Here is a 7,831-nt window from a genome sequence, read left to right as displayed (position 1 = left end):
CATGGAGATCAGGTGGTATAAGGAGACAAAGTGTATTTGTGTGTATCAGAATGGGCAGGTGAAAGAGGGCAAAGGCTACGAGGGCAGAGTGAGTATCTTTATTCATGAGCTGGTGGAAGGAAACATTTCACTGATGCTGAGGAATGTTCAGGATTCAGATGATTGGGGACTGTACAGGTGTGAAGTCACATGTGGAGACCAGAAGGTGGAAACTTTAGTTCACCTTTATCCTAAAAGTAATTTCTACAAATTTTTACTTACTGTTATGAATGATTTGAACACATTTTTATAAAAATTACACCAAAAACTTTATTTTAGTCAAATTTACTCCATGCTGCAGAAATCAGAATTTTTTTCCTGATTTTAGTTTTTTTTCAGGTTTATATTTTCCTGTGCTTCTGACAAATCACATAGCAATTACACACATGCTAAAATTATTAATACAATCAGTTATCTAAAATTTAAATTTTAATCATTTTATTTTTTTACACATTACAAGTTTAGATCTTTGTATTTGAGAAGAAACATTCATTTCTTTTGTATTTAATCCAATTTGTTATTAATGTAACTCTCTTAAATTACCTTTTAAACAGTGCGATGTGGATGTAAGTATTACATTATTATTTGTAGAACATTATACATTTTCTGCAAAAATAACACAATCACACAATGTATCTCACACACACACACACAAATAAACTTCCACTAAAAAATTCTTAATGTTTTTCTAAATTTAGACACAGGAGGCATAGAATCAAGCGATGATGAGCACACACCTGGTAAGTTACTCATGAGTCTAATCTCTTTTTAAATATGAATGAATAATATAATATTTTGCCTAAATTGTAATATAAAATTGAGTTTGTGTGTGTGTGTGTATATATATATATATATATATATATATATATATATATACACTATATAACTATAAAATACACTTTTTTATTTACAGAAACAAGAAAAAAAAATTAAGTGATCCATGTGACCTTCCCAGTAAGTCTCTACACCCCGTCATGTCCTGATTTAGTAGTGTGGGGGTAAATTTTGGGATTATATTAGTGATCACTGGCTCAAAAAGCTACATTTATCACCATGAACATAATCATTATGCAAATAATTCATCCCTCTTTGGGTTGAATGACACAATGTAAACAAAAATATTACCCCTTATCACTTTTCCATGGAAACTATTACCACAAAACTGAAGGTACACATTTGTATAGGATGACTTTGAATGTGGTAGATTTTCGCCTCACTTTAACTCGGAGCTCTGTCAGGACTTGGACTTAAACTGTGGTTGACAGTGTGAGAGACAGGGTTACTACCAACAAACACAAACAAACAAACAAACAAAAAAAAAAACATGAGTAAAAGACAGTCTAAAAAAACACAGGGGAAAATGATAGATATTCACAAAATATGATTTCAGAAAGTCCACAAAAATTATCTCCTAAAACAGCAAAAGTCTTGTCTAGGAAAAAGTCAGAGCAAAACAGCTAGACACTGGGGAAGAAAAACTTGTGTAGCCCACAGAGTCAAAGGTCAAACAGAGAACTGAGGTACAAAGGAACACAGTGGTGACATCTGGTGGGCAAAAAAGGAAGACAAACACAGAAAATGGCAGAACCTTACTGTGATACTCATGTCGTATGTCTCATGTCGTATGTAGAGTAGAACACAAAAGTTTATGAGCATTAACAAAGGTAGAGTCTGCTTAGTTATTTTCTTGTTATTGTGATGGAGCCCAAATTATCTGTAAAGAAAAGAGCTTTATACTCTAATGTACTTTAAAGCACAGTGAAATTCTTTCTCTGTGCCATGTAACAGCATCCCTGTACCCACTGAGGGTAAAGGGCCGTGCTCAGGGACCCAAGAGTGGCAGCTTGGCAATACAAGGGCTTGAACCCCTGAACTTCCCATCAGTAACCCAGAGACTTAACCACTGAGCTACAACTTTTGAAATTTTGAAATGGTGCAGGGAGAAACATCTGCTTCTTAGGGCTCATGTACTCCCCTCCCTCTCCATCTATGATACACCTGACTACCACAGAGACATCAGAGTATTTCTGCACATGGCAGCAATCTGATCTGTACTAAAACTGGTGGTGACAGGGTGGTCCATTGATTTCTAGACAACCCTTTACAAGTTCATGTTTTGGTTTGTGTTTACTCTTAATGTGAAGGTGGTCATGATACAATTCATATTCAATATAATCAGTCTCACTCCTGTGAGCACCTACAGGTTTGTTGTGAATATAAGTTAAGTATAAAATACAAACTATTTATACAAATTCATTAATCCACTGGATTTTATGTGATTCATTTTCTTTTACAAGGAAAACCTGGAAGACGGAGGAGTAACCCGATAGACTACCCAACCAGTAAGTAATCCATATACTGTAATGAGTCAAAGGAGGACGTTCCACTTAAACAGTTTTACTAACATCTCCTCTGTGAACACGTGTGTGTGTGTGTGTGTGTGTGTGTGTGTGTGTGTGTGTGTGTGTGTGTATACAGTGTGAAGAGAAACAAAAGAGAAAACAGCAGAACATAGAAAAGAAGACGACTGTTTAAACTGTAACCTTAGCACAGGGGTGGCCAACCAGTCAGAGACCGAGAGCCACATTTTTGACTGTGTTACCGCAAAGAGCCACATCATACACATGGGCACACATGAACATCACCCATCCCTTCCTCTTACACACTTACACACTTACACACACACACACACACACACACACACACACACACACCTCTGCTCAGCCAGATTTATTGTAAATGTCACACACCAACATAATGACAGAAATTGACTCCTACAGTTCTAAGACCACAGGACAGTCATTTTAAACAATGAACATTGTGTGCACTTAGTGGGACTTTTGGCATCCTTGCCTTGAACAATCCCCTTCAAATCTGCCTCGTATTCCGTTGTTGCCACTCGAGCCAATTCTTTCACATGTGTGTCAGTCAGAACAGATCGATGCTTTGATTTCACGTGTTTCAGGGTAGAAAACAAGGACTTAGTGTTTTTTTTATGTTCATCAAATGCGCATGTGCGTGAGATGAATATACCGCAGGGGTGGGCAATTAATTTTTACAAGGGGCCACATGAGAAACCTGAATTGTGTCAGAGGGCCACACCAACAATAATATTTTAGGGATGCACCGAAATGAAAATTAAATACAAAAGTCAATGAAATCCATAATTTTTTGTGTTATGCCTTTTGCCTCGGCACCATCACTGGAAAACTTTCCGGCCTTTTCAAAAGCGTCCTCTACAGACGGAGTACGCATGCTCGGATTGACTTTACTGTTCTGCGCCGCGTTCTTCTCATATTTAGAATGGCAATCGGGATGTTTGGATTTCAGGTGATAAATTAAGTCAAGTCAAGTCAAGTCAAGTCAAGTGGCTTTTATTGTCATTTTTACTATACACAGTGGTACACAGTACACAGTAAAAACGAAACAACGTTCCTCCGAAACCCTGGTGCAACACTAAACAACAAAACAACATAAAGTGCATCGAGTGCAGCCTGGTGCAAACAGTGCAAACAAAAGAACAGTACAGACAGACAGAGTGCAGACAGACAACACAAGACAAGACAAAAGACAAAAACCAAGTATAGCGCTGACTAGTAAACCTACTGTATACTTAAATATACAGTACTGTGTGAGGAGAAATGTAAAAACTATACCCAGGAGAGAATATAAACAGAACAGAGCAATGTAGTGCAAAAAACAGCAGCAAGGAGGTGCAAAGACAGCATGTAAACATTCTATTGAATACAAAAGGTGCAAAAACAGCATGTAGACATTATACTGAATACAAGGTGCGAATATAAATAATAATAAATAAATAAATGGTGGTGGAGTGGATCGAGATGAGTGATGATTGTGTTTAGTCCAGGTTGTACAGTTCAGTAACACACAGAGTGAGTGTGTGTGTGTGTGTAAGTGAGTGTGTGTGAGTTCTGTTCAGTTCTTTGTATTGAGAAGCCTGATGGCTTGTGGAAAGAAACTGTTACACAGTCTTGTTGTGACGGCCCGAATGCTTCGGAACCGTTTTCCTGATGGTAGGAGGGTGAAGTATGTGTGTGAGGGGTGTGTGTGATCGTCCACAATGCTGTGTGCTTTGCGGATGCAGCGTGTGGTGTAAATGTCCATGATAGAGGGGAGAGAGACTCCGATGATCTTCTCAGCTGTCCTCACTATCCTCTGTAGGGTCTTGCGATCCGAGACGGTGCAATTCCCAAACCAGGCAGTGATGCAGCTGCTCAGGATGCTCTCAATGGTCCCTCTGTAGAACATGGACAGGATGGGGGGAGGGAGATGGGCTTTCCTCAGCCTTCTCAGGAAGTAGAGACGTTGCTGGGCTTTCTTGGTGATGGAGCTGGTGTTAAGTGACCAGGTGAGGTTGTCCGCCAGATGAACACCAAGGAATTTGGTGCTCTTGACGATCTCCACAGAGGATCCATCGATAATCAGTGGAGATTGGTCGCTCTGTGCTCGCCTGAAGTCCACAACCATCTCTTTCGTTGTCCACGTTCAGAGACAGGTTGTTTGCTCCACACCAGGCAGTTAACCGTTGTACCTCTTCTCTATATGCTGACTCATCGTTCTTGCTGATTAGACCCACCACGGTTGTGTCATCAGCAAACTTGATGATATGATTCGAGCTGTGCATTGCTACACAGTCGTGAGTCAGCAGAGTGAACAGCAGTGGACTGAGCACACAGCCCTGAGGGGCTCCAGTGCTCAGTGTGGTGGTGCTGGAGATGCTGTTCCCGATCCGGACTGCCTGAGGTCTCCCAGTCAGGAAATCCAGGATCCAGTTGCAGAGAGAGGTGTTCAGGCCCAGAAGGTTCAACTTCTCGATCAGGTGCTGAGGAATGATTGTGTTGAATGCTGAGCTGAAATCAATGAACAGCATTCGTACATACGAGTCCTTGTTATCCAGGTGGGTGAGGGACAGGTGGAGGGTTGTGGAGATGGCATCGTCCGTGGAACGGTTTGGACGATACGCAAACTGCATGGAAGCTGTGTCTTGATGTGCCTCATGACGAGCCTCTCGAAGCACTTCATCACGATGGGAGTGAGCGCGACGGGACGATAGTCATTGAGGCAGGAGACAGTCGATTTCTTTGGCACAGGAACGATGGTCGTTGTCTTGAGGCACGTGGGAACAACGTTACTGCTCAGGGAGATGTTGAAGATGTCAGTGAAGACATCTGCTAGTTGTTCTGCACATTCCCTGAGCACTCTGCCAGGAATGTTGTCAGGTCCAGCAGACTTCCGTGGGTTAACTCTGCATAAAGTTTTCCTCACTTCAGCTGTGGTTAGACAGAGCACCTGGTCAGTGGGAGGAGGTATGGTCTTCCTCGCCACCACATTGTTCTGTACCTCAAACCGGGCGTAGAAATCATTCAGCGCATCTGGAAGGGAGGCGTCACGGTCACAAGCAGGTGATGTGGTCTTGTAATTCGTGATCGCCTGGATGCCCTGCCACATGCACCGAGTGTCTCCACTGTCCTGGAAGTGGTCGTGGATTTTCTTCGCGTGCTCACGCTTCCCCTCTCTGATGGCACGAGACAGTTTGGCCCTTGCTGTTTTTAAGGTCACCTTGTCCCCTGTTCTGAAGGCAGAGTCTCTTTGTTTCAACAGCGCACGCACATTTGCAGTCATCCACGGCTTCTGGTTGGAGCGTGTAGTGATGTCTTGGTGATGGTCACATCGTCAACGCACTTGCTGATGTAGCAGGTCACTGATGACGTGTACTCCTCCAAGTTAATGGAATCGCCGTTGGTTGCAGCCTCTCTAAACATGTCCCAGTCAGTGCACTCAAAACAGTCCTGAAGAGCAGAAGTAGCTCCTTCTGGCCAGGTTTTCACCTGTTTCAGAACCGGTTTAGAGCGTCTGATGAGCGGTCCGTATGCTGGAATAAGCATAACAGAGCAGTGGTCTGAGTATCCGAGATGGGGGCGGGGCTCCGCACGATATGCGTCGGGGATGTTTGTGTAAACAAGATCCAGCGTGTTCACTCCTCTCGTTGCAAAGTCCACATGCTGATGGAGTTTAGGAAGCACAGTCTTGAGATTCGCATGGTTGAAATCTCCGGCGATAATAAACAATCCGTCGGGGTGAGCATTCTGCAGGTTGCTAATAGCGCCGTAGAGTTCACTCAGTGCCTCCTTAGCATTAGCACTGAGAGGAATGTACACTCGGACGATGTAAACTGTGGTGAATTCCCGTGGTAAATAAAAAGGTCTGCATCTAACAGTCACAAACTCCACTAGCGATGAGCAGTAGCTTGAAACAAGCACAGCGTTCTTACACCATTCCGTGTTGATATAAACACACACGCCACCACTGCGAGTCTTACCGCGCTTCTGCTTCCTCGAACAGCGCTTTCGATGTCTCCTCTCCCGGCCACCGGCATCAGGTAACACCGAGGGCTGGGGGCCTGGTCTTTGTGGCCGAGGTCGCAGCAGGCCGAGGTCGCGAAGGTTGTTAATAAGATCATCATGCAGATTGTTGGTTGCATGATGCCTGTACTGTAGCAGTGTCTGGTGGTCGTACACATGAACACAGCTGACTCTGGTGTCCATGTATTGTGGAAGGTCGGGCTAAATATGGTGAAAGCACCATTTTTGGATCCGGAGAGGCCGCTGCGAGCTACTGCCGCCATCTTGGATCAATCAAACCCGATTTGGAGAAACTCTTTGCAGATACACCCCCTCTTGAAATTTCAGCATTGCATGTTTTGTAAATCGCTCTCCGCACACCGCAGAAATGTTGCTCTTATCCAGATAACCGTGTGCTGCTGCGCTTTTTTATTGCGTCATTACAATTGTGTTTCTGCCGTGTTGTTTTGGTGCATCGCTGTAATTTATGATTGGCCTCATGCCAAGGTCTGATATACCGCAAAGTTTCCCAGTAGGGGCAAGCTCATTTAAGTCTTAAAAATACCGTATTGAACTCAAGCAAAGAAACCAGCCAAAGAGCCGCATGCGGCTCGCGAGCCGCGGGTTGGCCACCCCTGCCTTAGCAAGTCATTTATTAGCCTATTTCAGTCTCAGTCGCTAGATTCAGCTTATTATTGATACTTTGTCATTGTGAAACTGAAACTGACCCTTAAAAGTCATATGAAGACCATTTCTGATCTCTACAAACAGATTTCAATCTGTAATCTGAATGAATTTACTCAGACAAGTGAACATTATACCCACTGTACACATTTTCTGCATGAAGTCTATTTTCCGTGTTGATAATAAGTCTGTGTTTTTTTGTTGTGCATGTTGGGTTTTAGCTAAATAAAAATAAAAAAACTAGATATAAAACAACTTTTTGTAATAAAAGCATTATCTATGTATAGATATTTACTTTTAAAGAAGTAGAAAAATGCTTTTTACATTGGTGCTTACTGTTGACTAATATCCATTGATTTGTTACTGTCTATAATAAAGAAATGAATGTAAATAAAGTATACATGTAAAAACACTATTCTATATTGAACAAGCATCTGATTAATGTTCTCCTTGCTTGGCTATACAGGATGGAAGGCTTGATCTAAGCAATGATTATGTTTTCTAATGATGCTCTGAACAGTACTCAGATGGATAGCTAAAGCCTTTAAATTTTTTTGTATTTTTCTTCTAACTTGTGCTTTTCTACAACTTTATCTGAGAGCCCTTATTAAAGCACTTTCCCAACCATGGTAAATTCTGTGCAGTTGCATGCACTACTAACAATGGAATCTTCAAGAAACAGCTGTTTTTATTCTGGAGAAATCAAAACCACTTCCATTGATGTCAAGTGGGCAGTTGGCCTGGTG

General features: G+C 42.1%; 1 long non-coding RNA gene across 2 annotated transcripts; it reads left to right on the top strand.

Annotated features, from left to right (window-relative positions):
• Positions 1–663: 663 nt before the first annotated feature.
• On the top strand, positions 664–2,650 carry LOC124383999. Of its 2 annotated transcripts, XR_006925323.1 has the most exons (4): positions 664–779; positions 953–993; positions 2,337–2,381; positions 2,518–2,650. It is a non-coding gene; the product is annotated as an uncharacterized LOC124383999 (long non-coding RNA). The 2 variants fall into 2 exon arrangements; XR_006925324.1 differs by lacking the exon at positions 2,518–2,650 and having other exon boundaries at positions 2,337–2,413.
• The last annotated feature ends 5,181 nt before the right edge of the window (positions 2,651–7,831 follow it).

This window comes from Silurus meridionalis, chromosome 4, assembly GCF_014805685.1.
Source record: "Silurus meridionalis isolate SWU-2019-XX chromosome 4, ASM1480568v1, whole genome shotgun sequence".
Taxonomy (NCBI): Eukaryota; Metazoa; Chordata; class Actinopteri; order Siluriformes; family Siluridae; genus Silurus; species Silurus meridionalis.
The sequence above is the reverse complement of the archived record's forward strand: the minus strand, read 5'-3'. Positions and strand labels throughout refer to the sequence as shown.